Below are 23,841 nucleotides of genomic sequence, written 5' to 3'. Positions count from 1 at the left end.
TCCCGAGGCCACCGCTTCCCCTTTGAATGGGAGGTGTTGGATCTTCCTGGGCCTGAACATTTTGCTGGAGAAATGTAAGCACGTGGAGAAAAGTTAATGTCAGAGGTGGCATTCGAACCCTCGCCTCCAGCAAGACAGTTTGGCCATCCTGACGAGCTGGGGGAAATGTTATGCTCCGTGCACAAATAGACATAGACATAGAACATACAGTGCTGTAGGAGGCCATTCGGCCCATCGAGTCTGCACCGACCCACTTCAGCCCTCAATTCCACCCTATCATCCTCATCCCGCAACCGGATAATCCTTCCTACCTTTGTGGACACGAAGGGCAATTTTGCATGGCCAATTCACCGAGCCTGCACGTCTATGGGATGGAGGAGGAAACCGGAGCACCCGGGGTGAAATTCACGCAGACACAGGGAGAACATGCAGACTCCGCACAGACAGTGACCGAAGCCAGAAATCGAAACTGGAACCCTGGTGCTGTGAAGCAACTGTGCTAACCACGATGCTACCTTGCTGTCCAAAATTTCGAAATAAATTTCTTCTGCGATGGCCGAGAATCGAACACGGGTCAACTGCTTGGAAGGCAACTATGCTCACCACTGTACCACCATCGCTCACAGACCCGCTTTAAATTATATCTTCATTCGCATTTTATTTCTAATCAGTTGCGCTTTTCCTATTTTTGAACACCAGCCATAATCCTGAATCTGAGTACCGTCCTTCTCCAAGCCGCTGGGGGTTAAGGAGCTTCGCATTGATGCATTGATCATGTTGCTGCAATCAACAAAGACCGAACTCCCGCCGACCTGTTCCTCACACGAAGGTATTGAGAGTCTAAGATCTGAGCGGCGTGAAGGATCCAATTATACAGTTGCATCCTTGCGACTGGAAACTCTCTCCACAGCTGATTCTGGTGCTGCTTTCACAAAAAAGTAGCCAGAGAACCCTTCAGTGTCAAAACAGGAGGTCGCTCATGCTGTAAAGGCGGCAGAAGAACTTTCTGGAAGAAGCCAACTGATTCACGTCCGACAATCCAACCAGCCAGACTATTTACAACAAGGGAAGTGGAAATTTACCCGGAGTCCTGAGGTCAGTATTAATTCCTCAACCAGAGTCACTGAGCAGATCATCCCGTCATGAACTGGGCTTCTGACTGTGGGGTCTTGCTGTGCGAATTTAAGTGCCAATCTCACGTCCCGAGGGCACCGCTTCCCTCTTGAATGGGAGGTATTAGATCTTCCTGGGGTTGAACATTTGTTGGAGAAATGTAACCTCGTGGAAAAAAAGGCAATGTCAGAAGTAGGATTCTAACCCACGCCTCCAGAGAAGACTGCGACCTTAACGCAGAGCCTTCGACCGCTCGGCCAGCCCGACGAGCTGGCGACAACGTTATGCTACGTGCACAAATAGACATAGACAGAGAACATACAGAGCAGAAGGAGTCTATTCGGCCCATCGAGTCTGCACCGACCCACTTAAGACGTCAATTCCATCCTATCACACTCACCCCGCAACCCAATAATCCTTCCTACTTTTTTGGACACTAAGGGCAATTACGCATGACCAATTCCCCTAGCCAGCGCGTCTTTATGCTGTGGGAGGAAACCGGAGCACCCGGGGTGAAATTCACGCAGACATGGGGAGAACGTGCAGACTCCGCACAGACAGTAACCCAAGCCGGGAATCGAACCTGGAACCCTGGAGCTGTGAAACAACTGTGCTAACCACGGCGCTACCTTGCTGCCCAAAATTTCGAAATAAGTTTTTTCTGCGATGGCCGGGCATCGAACCTAGATGAAATGCTTGGAAGGCAGCTATGCTCACCACTATACCACCATCGCTCACTGAAGAATTTTAATTCTATCTTCATTGTCATTTCATTTCTAATCAGTTGTGCTTTTCCTATTTTTGAACACCAGCCAGAGTCCTGTATCTAAGTGCCGTCCTTCTCCAAGCCGCTGGGGATTAAGGAGCTTCGCATTGTTGCATTGATCAGTTTGCTGCAATCAACAAAGACCGAACTCCCGCCGACCTGTTCCTCACACGAAGGTATTGAGAGTCTAAGATCTGAGCGGCGTGAAGGATCCAATTATACAGTTGCATCCTTGCGACTGGAATCTCTCTCCACAGCTGGTTCTGCTGCTGCTTTCACAAACAAGTAGCCAGAAAACCCTTCAGTGTCCAAACAGGAGGACGTTCATCCAGTAAAGGCGGCAGTAGAGTTTTCTGGGAGATGTCGACTGAGACACCTCGACAATCCAACCAGCCAGACTATTTACAACAAGAGACGAGACATTTACCCGGAATCCTGGGATCATTATTAATTCCTCAAATAGAGTCACTGAGCAGATTATCCAGTTGCGAACTGGGCTTCTGCCTGTGGGGTCTTGCTGTGCGAATATCAGCAGGAATCTCATTCCCGGAGTCCACCGCTTCCGCATTGAATGGGAAGTATTGGATCTTCCTGGGGTTGAACAATTTTTGGAGAAATGTAACCTCGTGGAAAAAAAGGCAATGTCAGAAGTAGGATTCTAACCCACGCCTCCAGAGGAGAGAGCGTCCTTAACGCAGCGCCTTCGATCGCTCGGCCCTCCTGACGAGCTGCAGAAAATGTTATGCTCCGTGCACAAATAGACAGAGAACATACAGTGCAGAAGGAGTCTATTCGGCCCATCGTGTCTGCACCGATCCACTTAAGACCTCAATTCCATCCTGTCACCCTCACCCTGCAACCCAATAATCCTTCCTACCTTTTTGGCCACTAAGGGCAATTACGCATGACCAATTCCCCGAGCCAGCTCGTCTTTATGCTGTGGGAGGAAACCGGAGCACCCGGGCTGAAATTCACGCAGACATGGGGAGAAAGTGCAGACTCCGTACAGACAGTGACCCAAGCCGGGAATCGAACCTGGAACGCCGGAGCTGTGAAACAACTGTGCTAACCACGGTACTACCTTGCTGTCCAAAATTTCGAAATAAGCCTTTTCTGCGATGGCTGGGAATCGAACCCAGGTCATCTGCTTGGAAGACAGCTATGCTCACCACTAGACCACCATCGCTCACCTAAGAACTTTAAATTCTATCTTCATTGTCATTTCATTTCTAATCAGTTGTGCTTTTCCTATTTTTGAACACCAGCCAGAGTCCTGTATCTGAGTGCCGTCCTTCTCCAAGCCGCTGGGGGTTAAGGAGGTTCGCGTTGCTGCATTGATCAGTTTGCTGCAATTAACAAAGACCGAACTCCCGCCGACCTGTTCCTCACACGAAGGTATTGAGAGTCTAAGATCTGAGCGGCGTGAAGGATCCAATTATACAGTTGCATCCTTGCGACTGGAATCTCTCTCCACAGCTGCTTCTGGTGCTGCTTTCACAAACAAGTAGCCAGAAAACCCTTCAGTGTCCAAACAGGAGGACGTTCATCCAGTAAAGGCGGCAGAAAAGTATTCTGCGAGAGGTCAACTGAGACACCTCAATAATCCAACCAGCCAGACTATTTACAACAAGAGAAGAGAAATTTACCCGGAATCCTGGGATCATTATTAATAGCTCAAACAGAGTCACTGAGCAGATTATCCAGTCATGAACTGGGCATCTGCCTGTGGGGTCTCGCTGTGCGAATATCCGCAGGAATCTCATTCCAGGAGGCCACCGCTTACCCATTGAATGGGAGGTATTGGATCGTCCTGGTGTTGCAAATTTTGCTGGAGAAAGGTAACTACGTGGAGGAAAAGGGAATGTCAGAAGTGGGATTCGAACCCACGCCTCCAGAGGAGACTGCGACCTTAACGCAGCGCCTTCGACCGCTCGGCCATCCTGACGCACTGTGGCCAAAGATATGCTCCATGCCCAAATCGATTTAAATTTAATTTTCATCTACATTTCATTTCAAACTAGATGTGGTTTTACTATTTTTGAACGCCAGCCAGACTCTTGCATCTGAGTGCGATCGTTCTCCAACGCGCTGTGTGTTAAGGAGCTCTCATTTCTGCATTGATCAGTTTGCTCCAATCAACAAAGTCCGTACTCCCGTCTAACTGTTCCTTACAGGAAGGTATTAAGAGTCTAAGATCTGGGTGGCGGGAAGGATCCAATGAGACAGTTGCATCCTGGCGACTGGAATCTCTCTGCACAGCTGCATCTGGTGCTGCTTTCACAGACAAGTAGCCGAATAACGCCTCCAGTGCCAAACACGAGGATGTTCATGCTGTAAAGGCGGCAGAAGAACTTTCTGGAAGGAGCCAGCTGATTCACGTCCGACAATCCAACCAGCCAGACTATTTACAACAATGGAAGTGGAAATTTACCCGGAGTCCTGGGATCAGTATTAATTCCTCAACCAGAGTCACTGAGCAGATCATCCAGTCATGAACTGGGCTTCTGACTGTGGGGTCTTGCTGTGCGAATTTAAGTACGAATCTCGCGTCCCGACGCCACCGCTTCCCCATTGAATGGGAGGTATGAGATCTTCCTGGGGTTGAACAATTTTTGAGTAATGTAACCTCGTGGAAAAAAAGGCAATGTCAGAAGTAGGATTCTAACCCACGCCTCCAGAGGAGACTGCGTCCTTAACGCCGCGCCTTCGACCGCTCGGCCACCCTGACGAGCTGCAGAAACGGTTATGCTCGGTGCACAAATAGACAAAGAACATACAGTGCAGAAGGAGTCCATTCGGCCCATCGAGTCTCCACCGATCCACTTAAGACCTCAATTCCATCCTATCACCCTTACCCCGGAACCCAAAAATCCGTCCTACCTTTTTGGACACTAAGGGCAATTACGCATGACCAATTCCCCTAGCCAGCTCGTCTTTATGCCGTGGGAGGAAACCGGAGCTCCCGGGGTGAAATTCACGCAGACATGGGGAGAACGTGCAGACTCCGCACAGACAGTGACCCAAGCCGGGAATCGAACCTGGAACCCTGGAGCTGTGAAACAACTGTGCTACCTTGCTGCCCAAAATTTCGAAATATGGCTTTTCTGCGATGGCTGGGAATCGAACCCAGGTCAACTGCTTGGAAGGCAGCTATGCTCACCACGATACCACCATCGCTCACTGACGAGCTTTAAATTCTATCTTCATTGTCATTTCAATTCTAATCAGTTGTCCTTTTCCTGTTTTTGAACAACAGCCAGAGTCCTGTATCTGAGTGCCGTCCTTCTCCAAGCCGCTGGGCGTTAAGGAGCTTCGCATTGTTGCATTGATCAGTTTGCTGCAATCAACAAAGACCGAACTCCCGCCGACCTGTTCCTCACACGAAGGTATTGAGAGTCTAAGATCTGAGCGGCGTGAAGGATCCAATTATCCAGTTGCATCCTTGCGACTGGAATCTCTCTCCACAGGTGCTTCTGGTGCTGCTTTCACAAACAAGTAGCCAGAAAACCCTTCAGTGTCCAAACAGGAGGACGTTCATCCAGTAAAGGCGGCAGAAGAGTTTTCTGGCAGATGTCGACTGAGACACCTCGACAATCCAACCAGCCAGACTATTTACAACAAGAGACGAGACATTTACCCGGAATCCTGGGATCATTATTAATTCCTCAAATAGAGTCATGAGCAGATTATCCAGTGATGAACTGGACTTCTGCCTGTGGGGTCTTGCTGTGCGAATATCAGCAGGAATCTCATTCCAGGAGGCCACCGCTTACCCATTGAATGGGAGGTATTGGATCGTCCTGGTGTTGCAAATTTTGCTGGAGAAACGTAACCACGTGGAGGAAAAGGGAATGTCAGAAGTGGGATTCGAACCCACGCCTCCAGAGGAGACTGCGACCTTAACGCAGCGCCTTCGACCGCTCGGCCATCCTGACGCACTGTGGCCAAAGATATGCTCCATGCGCAAATCGATTTAAATTTAATTTTCATCTTCATTTCATTTCAAACTAGATGTGGTTTTACTATTTTTGAACGCCAGCCAGACTCTTGCATCTGAGTGCGATCGTTCTCCAACGCGCTGTGTGTTAAGGAGCTCTCATTTCTGCATTGATCAGTTTGCTCCAATCAACAAAGTCCGTACTTCCGTCTAACTGTTCCTTACACGAAGGTATTACGAGTCTAAGATCTGGGTGGCGGGAAGGATCCAATGAGACAGTTGCATCCTGGCGACTGGAATCTCTCTGCACAGCTGCATCTGGTGCTGCTTTCACAGACAAGTAGCCGAATAACGCCTCCAGTGCCAAACACGAGGATGTTCATGCCGTAAAGGCGGCAGAAGAACTTTCTGGAAGAAGCCAGCTGATTCACGTCCGACAATCCAAACAGCCAGACTATTTACAACACTGGAAGTGGAAATTTACCCGGAGTCCTGGCATCAGTATTAATTCCTCAACCAGAGTCACTGAGCAGATCATCCAGTCATGAACTGGGCTTCTGACTGTGGGGTCTTGGTGTGCGAATTTAAGTACGAATCTCGCGTCCCGAGGCCACCGCTTCCCCATTGAATGGGAGGTATGAGATCTTCCTGGGGTTGAACAATTTTTGGAGAAATGTAACCTCGTGGAAAAAAAGGCAATGTCAGAAGTAGGATTCTAACCCACGCCTCCAGAGGAGACTGCGTCCTTAACGCCGCGCCTTCGACCGCTCGGCCACCCTGACGAGCTGCAGAAACTGTTATGCTCGGTGCACAAATAGACATAGAACATACAGTGCAGAAGGAGTCCATTCAGCCCATCGAGTCTGCACCGATCCACTTAAGACCTCAATTCCATCCTATCACCCTCACCCCGCAACCCAATAATCCTTCCTACCTTTTTGGACACTAAGGGCAATTACGCATGACCAATTCCCCGAGCCAGCTCGTCTTTATGCCGTGGGAGGAAACCGGAGCACCCGGGGTGAAATTCACGCAGACATGGGGAGAACGTGCAGACTCCGCACAGACAGTGACCCAAGCCGGGAATCGAAACTGGAACCCTGGAGCTGTGAAACAACTGTGCTACCTTGCTGCCCAAAATTTCGAAATAAGCTTTTTCTGCGATGGCTGGGAATCGAACCCAAGTCAACCGCTTGGAAGGCAGCTATGCTCACCATTATACCACCATCGCTCACTGAAGAACTTTAAATTCTATCTTCATTGTCATTTCATTTCTAATCAGTTGTGCTTTTCCTATTTTTGAACACCAGCCAGAGTCCTGCATCTGAGTGCCGTCCTTCTCCAAGCCGCTGGGAGTTAAGGAACTTCGCGTCGTTGCATTGATCAGTTTGCTGCAATCAACAAAGACCGAACTCCCGCCGACCTGTTCCTCACATGAAGATATTGAGAGTCTAAGATCTGAGCGGCGTGAAGGATCCAATTATACAGTTGCATCCTTGCGACTGGAATCTCTCTCCACAGCTGCTTCTGGTGCTGCTTTCACAAACAAGTAGCCAGAAAACCCTTCAGGGTCCAAGCAGGAGGACATTCATCCAGTAAAGGCGGCAGATGAGTTTTCTGGGAGATGTCGACTGAGACACCTCGACAATCCAACCAGCCAGACTATTTACAACAAGAGACGAGACATTTACCCGGAATCCTGGGATCTTTATTAATTCCTCAAATAGAGTCATGAGCAAATTATCCAGTGATGAACTGGGCTTCTGCCTGTGGGGTCTTGCTGTGCGAATATCAGCAGGAATCTCATTCCAGGAGGCCACCGCTTACCCATTGAATGGGAGGTATTGGATCGTCCTGGTGTTGCAAATTTTGCTGGAGAAAGGTAACCACGTGGAGGAAACGGGAATGTCAGAAGTGGGATTCGAACCCACGCCTCCAGAGGAGACTGCGACCTTAACGCAGCGCCTTCGACCGCTCGGCCATCCTGACGCACTGTGGCCAAAGATATGCTCCATGCGCAAATCGATTTAAATTTAATTTTCATCTTCATTTCATTTCAAACTAGATGTGGTTTTACTATTTTTGAACGCCAGCCAGACTCTCGCATCTGTGTGCGATCGTTCTCCAACACGCTGTGTGTTAAGGAGCTCTCATTTCTGCATTGATCAGTTTGCTCCAATCAACAAAGTCCGTACTGCCGTCTAACTGTTCCTTACACGAAGGCATTAAGAGTCTACGATCTGAGTGGCGGGAAGGATCCAATGAGACAGTTGCATCCTGGCGACTGGAATCTCTCTGCACAGCTGCATCTGGTGCTGCTTTCACAGACAAGTAGCCGAATAACGCCTCCAGTGTCCAAACACGAGGATGTTCATGCTGTAAAGGCGGCAGAAGAACTTTCTGGAAGAAGCCAGCTGATTCACGTCCGACAATCCAACCAGCCAGACTATTTACAACAATGGAAGTGGAAATTTACCCGCAGTCCTGGGATCAGTATTAATTCCTCAAACAGAGTCACTGAGCAGATCATCCAGTCATGAACTGGGCTTCTGACTGTGGGGTCTTGCTGTGCGAATTCAAGTACGAATCTCGCGTCCCGAGGCCACCGCTTCCCCATTGAATGGGAGGTATGAGATCTTACTGGGGTTGAACAATTTTTGGAGGAACGTAACCTGGTGGAAAAAAAGGCAATGTCAGAAGTCGGATTCTAACCCACGCCTCCAGAGGAGACTGCGTCCTGAACGCCGCGCCTTCGACCGCTCGGCCACCCTGACGAGCTGCAGAAACTGTTATGCTCGGTGCACAAATAGACATATTTAGCCCATCGAGTCTGCACCGATCCACTTAAGACCTCAATTCCATCCTATCACCCTTACCCCGCAACCCAATAATCCTTCCTACCTTTTTGGACACTAAGGGCAATTACGCATGACCAATTCCCCGAGCCAGCTCGTCTTTATGCCGTGGGAGGAAACCGGAGCACCCGGGGTGAAATTCACGCAGACATGGGGAGAACGTGCAGACTCCGCACAGACAGTGACCCAAGCCGGGAATCGAACCTGGAACCCTGGAGCTGTGAAACAACTGTGCTACCTTGCTGCCCAAAATTTCGAAATATGGCTTTTCTGCGATGACTGGGAATCGAACCCAGGTCAACTGCTTGGAAGGCAGCTATGCTCACCATTATACCACCATCGCTCACTGAAGAACTTTAAATTCTATCTTCATTGTCATTTCATTTCTAATCAGTTGTGCTTTTCCTATTTTTGAACACCAGCCAGAGTCCTGTGTCTGAGTGCCGTCCTTCTCCAAGCCGCTGGGGGTTAAGGAGCTTCGCGTCGTTGCATTGATCAGTTTGCTGCAATCAACAAAGACCGAACTCCCGCCGACCTGTTCCTCACATGAAGAGATTGAGAGTCTAAGATCTGAGCGGCGTGAAGGATCCAATTATACAGTTGCATCCTTGCGACTGGAATCTCTCTCCACAGCTGCTTCTGGTGCTGCTTTCACAAACAAGTAGCCAGAAAACCCTTCAGGGTCCAAGCAGGAGGACATTCATCCAGTAAAGGCGGCAGATGAGTTTTCTGGGAGATGTCGATTGAGACACCTCGACAATCCAACCAGCCAGACTATTTACAACAAGAGACGAGACATTTACCCGGAATCCTGGGATCATTATTAATTCCTCAAATAGAGTCATGAGCAAATTATCCAGTGATGAACTGGGCATCTGCCTGTGGGGTCTCGCTGTGCGAATATACGCAGGAATCTCATTCCCGGAGGACAACGCTTCCCCATTGAATGGGAGGTATTGGATCTTCCTGGCGTTGCAAAGTTTGCTGGAGAAATGTAACCACGTGGAGGAAAAGTTAATGTCAGAAGTGGGATTCGAACCCACATCTCCAAAGGAGACTGCGATATTAACGGAGCGCCTTCGACCGCTCGGCCATCCTGACGCACTGTGGCCAAAGATATGCTCCATGCGCAAATCGATTTAAATTTAATTTTCATCTTCATTTCATTTCAAACTAGATGTGGTTTTACTATTTTTGAACGCCAGCCAGACTCTTGCATCTGAGTGCGATCGTTCTCCAACACGCTGTGTGTTAAGGAGCTCTCATTTCTGCATTGATCAGTTTGCTCCAATCAACAAAGTCCGGACTGCCGCCTACCTGTTCCTCACACGAAGGTATTAAGAGTCTAAGATCTGAGCGGCGTAAAGGATTCAATTTGACAGTTGCATTCTGGCGACTGGAATCTCTCTCCACAGCTGCATCTGGTGCTGCTTTCACAGACAAGTAGCCGAATAACGCCTCCAGTGTCCAAACACGAGGAAGTTCATGCTGTAAAGACGGCAGAAGAACTTTCTGGGAGAAGCCAACGGATTCACCTGCGCCAATCCAAGCAGCCAGACTATTTACAACAAGGGAAGTGAAAATTTACCAGGAGTCCTGTGATCATTATTAATTCCTCAACCAGAGTCACTGAGCATATCATCCCGTCATGAACTTGGCTTCTGCCTGCGGGGTCTTGCTGTGCGTATTTAAGCAAGAATCTCACGTCCTGAGGCCACCGCTTCCCCATTGAATCGGAGGTATTGGATTATCCTCGGGTTCAACACTTCGCTGGAGAAATGGATCCTCGCGGATGAAAGTTGAATGTCTGAAGTGAGATTCGAACACTCGTCTCCAGAGGAGACTGTGACCGAAACGCAGCACCTTCATCCGCTCGGCCATCGGTACGCGCTGTGACAAACGGTGTGTTCCGTGCACGAATCGATTTAAATTCTATCGTCATTGTCATTTCATTTCAAACAAGAACAAAGAACAAAGGAAAGTACAGCACAGGAACAGGCCCTTCGGCCCTCCAAGCCCGTGCCGACCATGCTGCCCGTCTAAACTAAAATCTTCTACACTTCCTGGTTCCGTATCCCTCTATTCCCATCCTATTCCTGTATTTGTCAAAATGCCCCTTCCATGTTACTATCGTCCATGGTCCCACCGCCTCCTCCGGCAGCGAGTTCCAGGCACCCACTACCCTCTGTGTAAAAAACGTGCCTCGTACATCTCCTTTAAACATTGCCCCGCGCACCTTAAACCGATGCCGCCCAGTAATTAACACCCCTACCCTGGGCAAATGCCTCTGACTATCCACTGTGTCTATGCCCCTCATAATTTTGTAGACCACTATCAGCTCGCCCGTCAACCTCCGCCGTTCCAGTGAGAACAAACCGAGTTTATTCAACCGCTCCTCATAACTAATGCCCTCCATACCGGGCATCATCCTGGTAAATCTCTTCTGCACCCTTCATAAAGCCTCCACACCCTTCTGGTAGTGTGGCGACCAGAATTGAACACTCTACTCAAAGTGTGGCCAAACTAAGGTTCTATACAGCTGCAACATGACGTGCCAATGCTTGTACTTAGTGCCCCGGCCAATGAAGGCAAGCATGCCGTATGTCTTTCTGACTACCTTCTCCACCTGTGTTGTCCCTTTCAATGACCTGTGGACCTGTTCACCTTGATCTCTCTGACTTTCAATACTCTCGAGTGTTCTACCATTCACTGTATATTCCCTACCTCCATTAGACCTTCCAAAATGCATTACCTCACGTTTGTCCGGATTAAACGCCATCTGCCATCTCTCCACCCACGTCTCCAAACGATCTAAATCCTGCGGTATCCGCTGACTGTCCTCATCTCTATCCGCAATTCCACCAACCTGTGTGTCGTCTGCAAACTTACTTATCAGACCAGTTACATTTTCCTCCAAATCATTTATGTTTTCTACGAACATCAAAGGTCCCAGCACTGATCCCTGCGGAACACCACTAGTCACAGCCCTCCAATTAGGAAGGCACCCTTCCATTGCTGCACTCTGCCTTCTATGACCTAACCAGTTCTCGGTCTAACTTGCCAGCTCACCCCTGATCCCGTGTGACTTCAACTTTTGTGCCGGTCTACCATGAGGGACCTTGTCAAAGGCCTTACTGAAGTCCATATAGATAACATCCACTGCCCTACCTGCATCAATCATCTTTGTGACCTCTTCGAAAAACTGAGTTTACCTTGACAATCCAACCAACCAAACTACTCACAACAAGAGAAGAGGAATTTTACCCGGAGTCCTGGGATCAATGTTAATTCCTCAACCAGAGTCACTGAGCAGATCATCCAGCCATGAATTGGGTTTCTATCTGTACGGTCTTCTTGTGCGAATCGAAGCAGGAATCTCATGTCCTGAGGCCACCGCTTCCCCATTGTATCTGAGTTATTGGACCTTCCTGAGGTTGAACATTTTGCTACAGAAATTTAACCTCGTGGACGAAAAGTTAATGTCAGCAGTGGGATTCGAACACACGCCTCCAGAGGAAACTGCCACCTGAATGCAGTGTCTACGATCGCTCGGCCATCCTGAGACGCTCTGGCAGAAGCCCTCCTCCGTGCACAAATCGATTTGAGATCTTTCTTAATCATCATTTCATTCTAAACTCGATGTGATTTTCCTATTTTTGAACCACAGCCAGAGTCTTGCATCCGACTGGCATCGTTCTCCAAGCCGCTGGGGGTTATGGAGCTTCTCAACGCTGCATTGACCTGTTTGCTCCAATCAACAAAGACCAAACTGCCGCCGACCTGTTCCTCATTATTGAGAGTCGAAGATCTGAGCGGCGTGAAGGATGCAATTAGACTGTTGCATTCTTGCGACTGGAATCTTTCTCCACAGCTGCTTCTCTTGCTGCTTTCACAGACAAGTAGCCAAAGAACCCCTGCAGTGTACAAACAGGAGGACGTTCATCCAGTAAAGGCAGCAGAAGAGGATTATGTGAGAGGTTAAATGAGTCACCTCGACAATCCAACCAGCCAGACTATTTACAACAAGTGAAGAGGAATTTTGACCGGAGTCCTGGGATCCATATTAATTCCTCAACCAGAGTCACTGAGCAGATTATCCGGTCACTAGCTGGAATTTTGCCAGTGGGGTATTGCTGTGCCAATTTAAGCAGGAATCTCACGTCCTGAGGCCAACGGTTCCCCATTGAATGGGAGGTATTGGATGTTTGGTGGTTGAACATTTTGCTGGAGAAATGTAACCTCGTGGAAGAAAAGTTAATGTCAGAAGTGGGAGTCGAACACAGGCCTCAGAGAAGACTGCGATCTTAATGCTGCGACTGGGACCTTAAAGCAGCGCCTTCGAACGTTCGGCCACCCTGCCGCGCTGTGGCAACAGATATGCTCCGTGCACAAATCGATTTAAATTCTATCTTCATCGTAATTTCCTTTCAAACAAGATGTGCTTTTCCTATTTTTGAACCCCAGCCAGAGACCTGCATCTGAGTGCGATCTTTCTCCAAGCCGCTGGGGGGTTAAGGAGCTTTTCATTGCTGCATTCATCAGTTTGCTCCAATCAACAAAGACCGAGCTGCCGCCTACCTGTTCCTCACGCGAAGGTATTGAGAGTCTAAGATCTGAGCGGCGTGAAAGCTCCAATTAGACAGTTGCATCCTGGCGACTGGAATCTCTCTCCACAGCTGCTTCTGGTGCCGCTTTCACAGACAAGTCGCCAAAGAACCCCTTCTGTGTCCACACAGGAGGAAGTTCATCTCATGTCCTGAGGCCACCACTTCCCAATTGAACCGGAGGTATTGGATCTTCCTGGGTTTGAACATTTTGTTTGAGGAACATAACCTCGTGGAAGAAATGTTAATGTCAGAAGGGAATTCGAATGCACGCTTCCAGAGGAGACTGCAAACTTAACGCAGCGCCTTCGACCGCTCGGCCATCCTAACGCTTTGTGACAAAACATATGCTCCGTGCACAAATCGATTTAAATTCTATATTCATCGTAATTTCTTTTCACACTTCATGTGCTTTTCCTATTTTTGAGCCCCAGCCAGAGTCCTCTATCTGAGTGCCGTCCTTCTCCAAGCCGCTGGTGTTTAACGAGCTTCTCATTGCTGCATTGATCAGTTTGCTCCAATCAACAAAGACCGAGCTGCCGCCTACCTGTTCCTCACGCGAAGGTGTTGAGAGTCTAAGATCTGAGCGGCGTGAAAGCTCCAATTAGACAGTTGCATCCTGGCGACTGGAATCTCTCTCCACGGCTGCTTCTGGTGCTGCTTTCACAGACAAGTAGGCAAAGAACCCCTTCAGCGTCCAAACAGGAGGACATTCATCCAGCAAAGGCGGCACAAGAGGATTCTGGGAGAGGTCAACTGAGTCACCTCGACAATCCAGCCAGACAGGCTATTTACAACAAGAGAAGAGGAATTTGACCCGGCGTCCTGGGATCAATATTAATTCCTCAACCACAGAGCAGATCATCCAGTCATTAACTGTGCCATTGCCTGTGGGGTTTTGCTCTGCCAATTTAAGGATGATTCACATGTTCTGAGGCCACCGCTTCCCCATTGAATCGGAGGTATTGCATCTTCCTGAACTTCAACGTTTTGCTGCAGAAACGTAACCTCGTGGAGGAAAAGTTAATGTCAGAAGTGGGACTCGAAGCCACGCCTCCAGAGGAGACTGTGACCTTAACGCAGCGCCTTCGGCAGCTCGGCCATCCTGACGAGGTGTGGCCAAATATATGCTCCATGCACAAATCGATTTAAATTCTACCTGCATTTGCATTTCTTTTCAAACTTGATATGCTTTTCCTATTTCTGTAACCCAGCCAGAGCCCCGTATCTGGGTGCCATCCTTCTCCAAGTCGCTGGGGTTTGAGGAGCTTCTCATTGCTGCACTGATCAGTTTGCTCCAATCAACAAAGACGGAACTGCCGCCGACCTGTTCCTCACACGAAGGTATTGAGAATCTAAGATCTGAGCGGCGTGAAGGATCCAATATAACAGCTGCATCGTGGCGACTGGAATCTCTCTCCACAGCTGTTTCTGGTGCTGCTTACACAGGCAAGTAGCCGAATAACCCCTCCAGTGTCCAAACAGGAGGAAGTTGATCCAGTAAAGGCGGTAGAAGAGGATTCTGGGAGAGGTCAACTGAGTCATTTCGACAATCCAACAAGACAAGCTATTTACACCAAGAGAAGAGGAATTTTACCCGGAGTCCTGGGATCAATATTAATTTGTCAACTAAACTCACTGAGCATATCATCCAGTCATAAGGCCATAAGACATAGGAGCGGAAGCAAGGCCATTCGGCCCATCGAGCCACTCCACCATTCAATCATGGCTGATTTCAACTCCATTTACCCGCTCTCAATACAAACCCTTCATTCCTCGAGAAATCAAGAATTTATCAACTTCTGTCTTAAAGACACTCAACGTCCCGGCCTCCACCGCCCTCTGTGGCAATGAATTCCACAGACCCACTACTCTTTGGCTGAAGAAATTTCTCCTCATCTCTGTTCTAAAGTGATTCCCTTTTATTCTAAGGCTGTGCCCCCGGGTCCTAGTCTCCCCTGCTCATGGAAACAACTTCCCTACGTCCACCCTATCTAAGCCATTCATTATCTTGTAAGTTTCTATTAGATATCCCCTCAACCTCCTAAACTCCAATTAATATAATCCCAGGATCCTCAGACGTTCATCGTATGTTAGGCCTACCATTCCTGGGATCATCCGTGTGAATCTCCGCTGGACCCGCTCCAGTGCCAGTATGTCCTTCCTGAGGTGTGGGGCCCAACATTTCTCACAGTATTCTAAATGGGGCCTAACTAACGATTTATAAAGCTTCAGAAGTACATCCCTGCTTTTATATTCCAAGCCTCTTGAGATAAATGACAACATTGCATTTGCTTTCTTAATTACGGACTCAACCTGCAAGTTTACCTTGAGAGAATCCTAGACTAGGACTCCCAAGTCCCTTTGCTCTTCAGCATTATGAATTTTGTCCCCGTTTAGAAAATAGTCCATGACTCTATTCTTTTTTCCAAAGTGCAAGACCTCGCACTTGCCCACGTTGAATTTCATCAGCCATTTCTTGGACCACTTTCCTAAACTGTCTAAAACGTTCTGCAGCCTCCCCACCTCTTCCATACTACCTGCCCCTCCACCTATCTTTGTATCATCGGCAAACTTAGCCAGAATTTCCCCAGTCCCGTCATCTAGATCGTTAATATATAAAGAGAACAGCTGCGGCCCCAACACTGAACCCTGCGGGACACCACTCGTCACCGGTTGCCATTCCGAAAAAGAACATTTTATCCCAACTCTCTGCCTTCTGCCTGACAGCCAATCGTCAATCCATGTTAGTACCTTGCCTCGAATACCATGGGCCCTTATTTTACTCAGCAGTCTCCCGTGAGGCACCTTATCAAAGGCCTTTTGGAAGTCAAGATAGATAACATCCATTGGCTCTCCTTGGTCTAACCTATGTGTTATCTCTTCAAAGAACTCTAACAGGTTTGTCAGGCACGACCTCCCCTTACTAAATCCATGCTGACTTGTCCTGATCCGACCCCGTACTGACAAGAATTTAGAAATCTCATCCTTAACAATGGATTCTAGAATCTTGCCAACAACCGAGGATAGACTAATTGGCCTATAATTTTCCATCTTTTTCCTTGTTCCCTTCTTGAACAGGGGGGTTACAACAGCGATTTTCCAATCCTCTGGGACTTTCCCTGACTCCAGTGACTTTTGAAAGATCATAACTAACGCTTCCACTATTTCTTCAGATATCTCCTTTAGAACTCTAGGATGTATCCCATCTGGGCCCGGAGATTTATCAATTTTTAGACCTCTTTGTTTCTCTAGCACTTTCTCCTTTGTGATGGATACCATATTCAACTCTGCCCCCTGACTCTCCTGAATTGTTGGGATATTACTCATGTCTTCTACTTAGGCCACACTTGGAGTATAGTGTTCAATTCTGGTCGCCACACTACCAGAAGGATGTGGAGGCTTTAGAGAGGGTGCAGAAGAGATTTACCAGAATGTTGCCTGGTATGGAGGGCATAAGCTATGAGGAGCGATTGAATAAACTCGGTTTGTTCTCACTGGAACGAAGGAGGTTGAGGGGCGACCTGATAGAGGTATACAAAATTATGAGGGGCATAGACAGAGTGGATAGTCAGAGGCTTTTCCCCAGGGTAGAGGGGTCAATTACTAGGGGGCATAGGTTTAAGGTGAGAGGGGCAAGGTTTAGAGTAGATGTACGAGGCAAGTTTTTTACGCAGAGGGTAGTGGGTGCCTGGAACTCGCTACCGGAGGAGGTAGTGGAAGCAGGGACGATAGGGACATTTAAGGGGCATCTTGACAAATATATGAATAGGATGGGAATAGAAGGATACGGACCCAGGAAGTGTAGAAGATTGTAGTTTAGTCGGGCAGTATGGTCGGCACGGGCTTGGAGGGCCGAAGGGCCTGTTCCTGTGCTGTACATTTCTTTGTTCTTTGTTCTTTGTACTGTGAAGACTGACGCAAAGTACTTATTTAGTTCCTTAGCTGTTTCCTTCTCTCCCATCACTAGATTACCAGGGACATTTTGGAGCGGCCCAATGTCTACTTTTGCCTCCCGTTTGTTTTTAATGTATTTAAAGAAACTTTTATTATCAATCCTAATGTTACTTTCTGGCCTACCTTCATAATTGATCCTCTCTTTCCTTATTTCTCTCTTTGTTATCCTGTTTGTTTTTGTAGCCTTCCCAATCTTCTGACTTCCCACTACTCTTTGCCAGATTATAGGCTTTCTCTGTTGCTTTGGTGCATTCCCTAACTTCCTTTGTCAGCCATGGCTGCCTAATCTCCCCTCTGATAACCTTTCTTTTCTTTGGGACGAACATCTGTACTGTGCCCTCAATTACTCCCAGAAACTCCTGCCATTGCTGTTCTACTGCCTTTCCCACTAGGCTCTGCTCCCAGTCGATTTTCGTCAGTTCCTCCCTCATGCCCCTGTAGTTACCCTTATTTAACTGTCACACCTTTACATCTGATTCTATCTTCTTTCTTTCAAATTGGAGATTGAATTCTACCATGTTATGATCACTGCCTCCTAAGTGTTCCCTTACTTTAAGATCTTTAATCAATTCTGGCTCATTACATATAACTAAGTCCAGAATGGTCTGTCCCCTCGTGGGCTCCATCACAAGCTGTTCCAAAAAGACCCCTCCTGGAAACATTCAATTAATTCCCTTTCCTTGGGTCCACTGGCAGCATTATCTACCCTGTCCACCTGCATATTAAAGTCCCCCATGATCACTGTGACCTTGCCTTTCTGACACGCACTTTCTATTTCGTGGTGCATTTTGTGACCCTGGTCCTGACCACTGTTAGGAGGCCAGTACATAACACCCATTATGGGTTTTTTTTGCCTTTGTGGTTCCTCAACTCTACCCACGCAGACTCCACATCATCTGACCCTATGTCGTTTAGTGCTATCGATTTAATTTCATTCCTAATTAACAAGTCAGCCCCGCCCCCTCTGCCCACCTCTCTGTCTCTTCGATAGGTTGTGAATCCCTGGAGGTTTAAATGCCAGTCCTGAACCCCCTGCAACCACGTCTCTGTGATGCCTACCACATCATACCTGCCAGTCACAATCTGGGCCACAAGCTCATCTACCTTGTTCCGTACACTGCGCACATTTAAATATAGCACCTTTAATTCTCTATTGACCGTCCCTTTTTGTTTTCTTAGTGTGGTGGACCTTGGTTTACTGAGGCTTTCCATACACTGTGTCATATTTTGTGGGACGGGAACTATCGTAACCTCTCCTGAGTTCTGTCTTTTCGTGCGTTATTGTATTCCTAAGCAGCTACGCTTCCCACTGATTACTTCACCTCATGGTTCCCTGACTCCCCTCGCACCCCCCCCCCCCATTCTCTAGTTTAAAGTCCGACTGACCACCCTATTTACTTTTTTCGCCAGAACATTGGTCCCAGCTCGGTTCAGGTGGAGACCATCCCAACGGTATAGGTCCCCCTGTCCTAAAACTGATGCCAGTGTCCCATGAAAAGGAACCCCTCTTTCCCACACCACTCTTTCAGTCACGTATTATCTTCCCTTATTCTTGCCTCCCTCTGCCAATTTGCACGTGGCTCGGGCAGTAATCCGGAGATTATGACCCTTGAGAACCTGTTTTTTAATTTGAATCCTAGCTCTTTATAATCTCTAAACAGGTCCTCTTTTCTAGACTTTCCTATGTTGTTGGTATCGACATGGACCACAACAACTGGGTCCGCCCCCTCCCTCACCCGTATCCTTTCAAGCCGGTCAGAGATGTCCCGCACCCTAGCACCGGGCAGGCAACTTATAATGTGGGACCCTTTATCCTGCTCACAAAGGATACTATCTATCCCCCTGATAATAGAATCCCCTACAACTACAACTTGCCTATTTACTCCCTCCCCTTGAATGGCCTGCTGAACCATGGTGCCCTGGTCAGCTGACTCATCCTTCCTGCAGCCCTGTTCGCCATTCACACAGGGAGCAAGTGCCTCATACCTGTTGGACAGGGTCAAGTGCTGAGGCTCCTGAGTTCCTGACTGCTGCTTCCCGTTACCTGCCTGACTTGCAGTCGCACCCTGCTGTCCCTGGCCACCGGCAGGATTTAAACTACTCCTGTCATGAACTGGGCTTCTGCCTTTCGGGTCATGCTGTACGAATTCAAGCAGGAATCCCATGTCCTCAGCTCACCGCTTGCCCATTGAATGTGAGGTATTGGATCTTCCTGGGGTTGAACATTGCGTGGAGGAAAAGTTAATGTCTGAAGTGGGATTCGAACCCACGCCTCCAGAAAAGACTGAGACCTTAACGCAGCGCCTGCGACCGCTCGGCCACCCTGCCACGTTGCGACAAAATGTATGCTCCGTGCACAAATCTATTTAAATTCTATCTTCATTGTCTTTACATTCCAAGCTTGATGTGATTTTACTATTTTTGAACCCCAGCAGAGTCTTTTGTCTGAGTGCCATCCTTCTCCAAGCCGGTGGTGTTTAAGAAGATTCTCATTGCTGCATTGAACAGTTTTCTCTAACCAAGAAAGTCCGAACTGCCGCCTTACTGTTCCTCACACAAAGGTATAGAGAGTCTATGATCCGAGCGGCGTGAAGGATCCAACTAGACAGTTGTATACTGGCGACTGGAATCTCTCTCCACAGCTGCTTCTGGTGCTGCTTACACAGACAAGTAGCCGAATAACCCCTCCAGTGTCCAAACAGCAGGAAGTTGATCCAGTCAAGGCGGCAGATGAGGCTTCTGGGAGAGGTCAACTGAGTCACTTCGACCACCCAACAAGACAAGCTATTTACAACAAGAGAAGAGGAATTTTACCCGGAGTCCTGGGATCAATATTAATTTGTCAACCAGACTCGCTGTGCATATCATCCAGTCATGAACTGGACTTCTGCCTGTGGGGTCATGCTGTGCCAATTTAAGCAGGAATCCCATGTCCTGAGCTCACCGCTTGCCCATTGAATGTGAGGTATTGGATGTTCCTGGGGTTGAACATTTCGTGGAGGAAAAGTTAATGTCAGAAGGGGGATTCGAGCCCACGCCTCCAGAGGAGCCTGCGACCTTAACGCTGCGCCTGCGATGCTCGGCCAGGCAAAACACATGCTCCATGCACAAATCGATTTAAATTCTACCCTCACCGACATTTCATTTCAAACTTGATGCTCTTTTCCTATTTTTAAACACGAGACAGAATCCTGTATCGGAGAGCCATGCTTCTCCAAGCCCCTGTTCGTTAATGACCTCCTCATTGATCAGTTTTCTCCAATCAACAAAATCCGAACTGCCGCCTACCTGTTCCTCACACGAAGTATTGAGAGTGTAAGATATGAGTGGAGTGAAGGATCCAATTGGAGAGTTGCATTCTGGCGACTCGAATCACTCTCCACAGCTGCTGCTGTCACAGACAAGTAGCCGAAGAACCCTTAAGTGTCCAAACAGCAGGAAGTTCATCCAGTAAAGGCGGCAGAATAGGATTCTAGGAGAGGTCAACTGAGACACCTCGACATTCGAACCAGCCAGACTATTTACAACAAGAGAAGAGAAATGTTACCCGGCGTCCTGCGATCAATATTATTTCCTCAACCAGGCTCACTGAGCAGATCATCCAGACATGGACTGGGCTTCTGTCTGTTGGGCCTTGCTTTGAGAATGTGAGCAGGAATCTCATGTCCTTACGCCACCGCTTCCCAATTGAATCGGAGGTATTGGATTTTCCTGGTGTTGAACGCTTAGCTGGAAACACGTAACCTCGTGGAGGAAAAGTTAATGTCAGAAGTGGGATTCGAACCCACGCCTCCAGAGGAGACTACAACCTTAACGCAGCGCATTCGACCACTCGGCCATCCCGACGCGCTGTGATCAAAGATATGCTCCATGGGCAAATCGATTTTAATTCAATTTTCATCTTCATTTCATTTCAAACTAGATGTGGTTTTAATATTTTTGAACGCCAGCCAGACTCTTGTATCTGAATGCCATCCTTCTCCAAGACGCTGTGTGTTAAGGAGCTCTCATTTCTGCATTGATCAGTTTGCTCCAATCTACAAAGTCCGTACCACCACTTGCCCATTGAATGTGAGGTATTGGATCTTCCTGGGGTTGAACATTTCGTGGAGGAAAAGTTAATGTCAAAAGTGCGATTCGAACCCACGCCTCCAGAGAAGACTGCGACCTTAACACAGCGCCACAGCCACTCGGCCATCCTGATGCGCTGGCGTCAAAACTACGTTCCGTGTACAAATCGACTTAATTTCTATCTTCATCGTCATTTCATTTCAAACAAGATATGCTTTAGCTACTTTTGAACCCCACCCAATGTCCTGTATCTGAGTGCCATCCTTGTCCAAACTGCTGGGGGTTAAGGAGCTTCTCATTGCCGCATTCATCAGTTTGCTCCAATCAACAAGGACCAAAGTCCCGCTCAACCTGTTCCTCGCACGACGGTATTGAATGTCTAAGATCTGAGAGACGTGAAGTATCCAATTGGAGAGTTGCATTCTGGCGACTGCAATATCTCTCCACAGCTGCTCCCTGTGCTGGTTTCAGAGACATGGAGCCGAACAACCCCTCCAGTGTCCAAACAGGTTAACGGTCATCCAGTAGAGGCGCCAGAAGAGTGTTCTGGGAGAAGTCAACTTAGTCACATCGACTGCAGTGTGGGTAGCTGAAGAACAGGTGTCCAAGACCGGATCAGACTGAAAGCAAAACTTTGATACCAATAAAGAAAATCGCAGATGTGCTGCTGACAAATAGCAACTTGTTTCCGTTTGGTGTGAGTGAGAACACGAATAGCAGAGGATGGTTTCAATCCATCGACTTCTGGGTTATGGGCCCAGCACGCTTCCGCTGCGCCACTCTGCTCGTGGTTGACTCTCTTCGGGGTCGGACTTGAGGCAAGATTTGAAGAAATCAGTAACAGCGTGATTAATGTTCCCAGAGAGTGAAACTTCCGTCACGAACTTCATTCTATGAAAGTGATTCCAGTCACTCCCCACTTTCCCATCAGAATAACGTCACAGAATCAATCACATCACGTTAACAGAACAACCATTCAGCACGAAAATAAATTATCTGAACTATGCTGACCAGTATTAGTGCGTTCAAAAGTGTGTTCCTGTTGAAAGAAAAAATACGGAAGTGAATAGTTGTGTGGCTACCGCAAGGCAGTAATGTTGTAGCTCCTGATTTAAGGAGCAGAGTGCGCAGTGGAAGCGTGCTGGGCCATTAGCCAGAGGTAGAGGAATCGAGGCTATTCTCTGCTATTTACATTCTCCCTCACACCAAAAGTTAACATAACGCAGATTCATGTTTGCTTTGCAGCAAATACCTATCAGAAACTTTTTGCAGTCTCATCCTGACATTAGTCCCAGGAATGAAGGAGGCAGCATGGCACATTACAACATTGTAAAGCTCACACATAGGGAACCACAGAGAAAATTCTTTAAAGTCTCAGACGGTCTGACAGCATCTGAAGGGAGAGAAAAGAGCTAACGTTTCGAGTCCAGGTGACCCTTTGTCAAAGCTGGACGGAAACGTTATCGAGCAGTACCCCACAGAGGGGCAATATAGATATAGAACGATATCCAGTAATAACTCACAGGGGGCCAACAAGGAAATAAAGCTTTATCGAGCAATGAATCACAATAGAAACAGATTTCCCATTTTCCCTCTCGGACGGATGTGAACAATCCAACCAGCCAGACTACTTACAAGAAATGAAGACGAATTTGTCCCGGAGTCCTGGGATCAATATTCATTCCTCAACCAGTTTACTGAAGCAGGTTATAGAGTCATTAACTGCGCTTTTGCCTGTGGAGTCTTGCTGTGCGTATTTAAGCGGAATCTGATGCCCTGAGACCAATGTTTTTCCACTGAAAGGGAGCTATTGGATCTTCCTGGAAAAATTTAACCTCGTGGAGGAAAAGTCAAAATCAGGGGTGTGAGTGGAACCCACGCCTCCAGAAGGGACTGCGACCTGAATGTAGCTCCTTAGCCGCTCGGCCATCCTGATGCTCTCGCGTCAAATTTAAGATCCGTGCACAAATCGACTTAAATTCTATCTTCATCGTCATTTCCTTTCAAACAAGATATGCTTTTCCTAATTTTGAACCCCAGGCAGTCCTGTATCTGAGTGCCATCTTGTCCAAACTGCTGGGGGTTAAGGATCTTCTCATTGCTGCATTCATCAGTTTGCTCCAATCAACAAGGACCAAATTCCCGCTCAACCTGTTCCTCGCACGACGGTATTAAATGTCTAAGATCTGAGAGACGTGAAGTATCCAATTGGAGAGTTGCATTCTGGCGACTGCAATATCTCTCCTAAGCTGCTCCCTGTGCTGGTTTCAGAGACATGGAGCCGAACAACCCCTCCAGTGTCCAAACAGGTGAACGGTCACCCAGTAGAGGCGCCAGAAGAGTGTTCTGGGAGAAGTCAACTTAGTCACATCGACTGCAGTGTGGGTAGCTGAAGAACAGGTGTCCAAGACCGGATCAGACTGAAAGCAAAACTTTGATACCAATAAAGAAAATCGCAGATGTGCTGCTGACCAATAGCAACTTGTTTCCGTTTGGTGTGAGTGAGAATACAAATAGCAGAGGGTGGTTTCGATCCAT

General features: G+C 47.9%; 12 non-coding genes across 12 annotated transcripts; all 12 read right to left on the bottom strand.

Moving 5' to 3' along the window:
- Positions 1-548: 548 nt before the first annotated feature.
- trnag-ucc (transfer RNA glycine (anticodon UCC)) lies at positions 549-620 on the bottom strand. The gene has a single exon. It is a non-coding gene; the product is annotated as a tRNA-Gly (tRNA).
- Positions 621-2,993: 2,373 nt separating this feature from the next.
- Positions 2,994-3,065, bottom strand: trnag-ucc (transfer RNA glycine (anticodon UCC)). The gene has a single exon. It is a non-coding gene; the product is annotated as a tRNA-Gly (tRNA).
- Positions 3,066-3,741: 676 nt separating this feature from the next.
- Positions 3,742-3,824, bottom strand: trnal-aag (transfer RNA leucine (anticodon AAG)). Its single transcript has one exon. It is a non-coding gene; the product is annotated as a tRNA-Leu (tRNA).
- Positions 3,825-4,524: 700 nt separating this feature from the next.
- On the bottom strand, positions 4,525-4,607 carry trnal-aag (transfer RNA leucine (anticodon AAG)). Its single transcript has one exon. It is a non-coding gene; the product is annotated as a tRNA-Leu (tRNA).
- Positions 4,608-4,984: 377 nt separating this feature from the next.
- trnag-ucc (transfer RNA glycine (anticodon UCC)) lies at positions 4,985-5,056 on the bottom strand. Its single transcript has one exon. It is a non-coding gene; the product is annotated as a tRNA-Gly (tRNA).
- Positions 5,057-5,731: 675 nt separating this feature from the next.
- Positions 5,732-5,814, bottom strand: trnal-aag (transfer RNA leucine (anticodon AAG)). The gene has a single exon. It is a non-coding gene; the product is annotated as a tRNA-Leu (tRNA).
- A 701-nt stretch (positions 5,815-6,515) lies between these two features.
- Positions 6,516-6,598, bottom strand: trnal-aag (transfer RNA leucine (anticodon AAG)). The gene has a single exon. It is a non-coding gene; the product is annotated as a tRNA-Leu (tRNA).
- Positions 6,599-6,975: 377 nt separating this feature from the next.
- On the bottom strand, positions 6,976-7,047 carry trnag-ucc (transfer RNA glycine (anticodon UCC)). Its single transcript has one exon. It is a non-coding gene; the product is annotated as a tRNA-Gly (tRNA).
- Positions 7,048-7,722: 675 nt separating this feature from the next.
- trnal-aag (transfer RNA leucine (anticodon AAG)) lies at positions 7,723-7,805 on the bottom strand. The gene has a single exon. It is a non-coding gene; the product is annotated as a tRNA-Leu (tRNA).
- A 1,137-nt stretch (positions 7,806-8,942) lies between these two features.
- trnag-ucc (transfer RNA glycine (anticodon UCC)) lies at positions 8,943-9,014 on the bottom strand. The gene has a single exon. It is a non-coding gene; the product is annotated as a tRNA-Gly (tRNA).
- A 675-nt stretch (positions 9,015-9,689) lies between these two features.
- On the bottom strand, positions 9,690-9,772 carry trnai-aau (transfer RNA isoleucine (anticodon AAU)). Its single transcript has one exon. It is a non-coding gene; the product is annotated as a tRNA-Ile (tRNA).
- An 11,223-nt stretch (positions 9,773-20,995) lies between these two features.
- On the bottom strand, positions 20,996-21,078 carry trnal-aag (transfer RNA leucine (anticodon AAG)). The gene has a single exon. It is a non-coding gene; the product is annotated as a tRNA-Leu (tRNA).
- Between the last annotated feature and the right edge of the window lie 2,763 nt (positions 21,079-23,841).

This window comes from Scyliorhinus torazame, chromosome 24 (assembly GCF_047496885.1).
Source record: "Scyliorhinus torazame isolate Kashiwa2021f chromosome 24, sScyTor2.1, whole genome shotgun sequence".
NCBI classification, from domain to species: Eukaryota; Metazoa; Chordata; class Chondrichthyes; order Carcharhiniformes; family Scyliorhinidae; genus Scyliorhinus; species Scyliorhinus torazame.
Note: the sequence above shows the minus strand (reverse complement) of the source record. Positions and strands in the feature narration are given on the sequence as shown.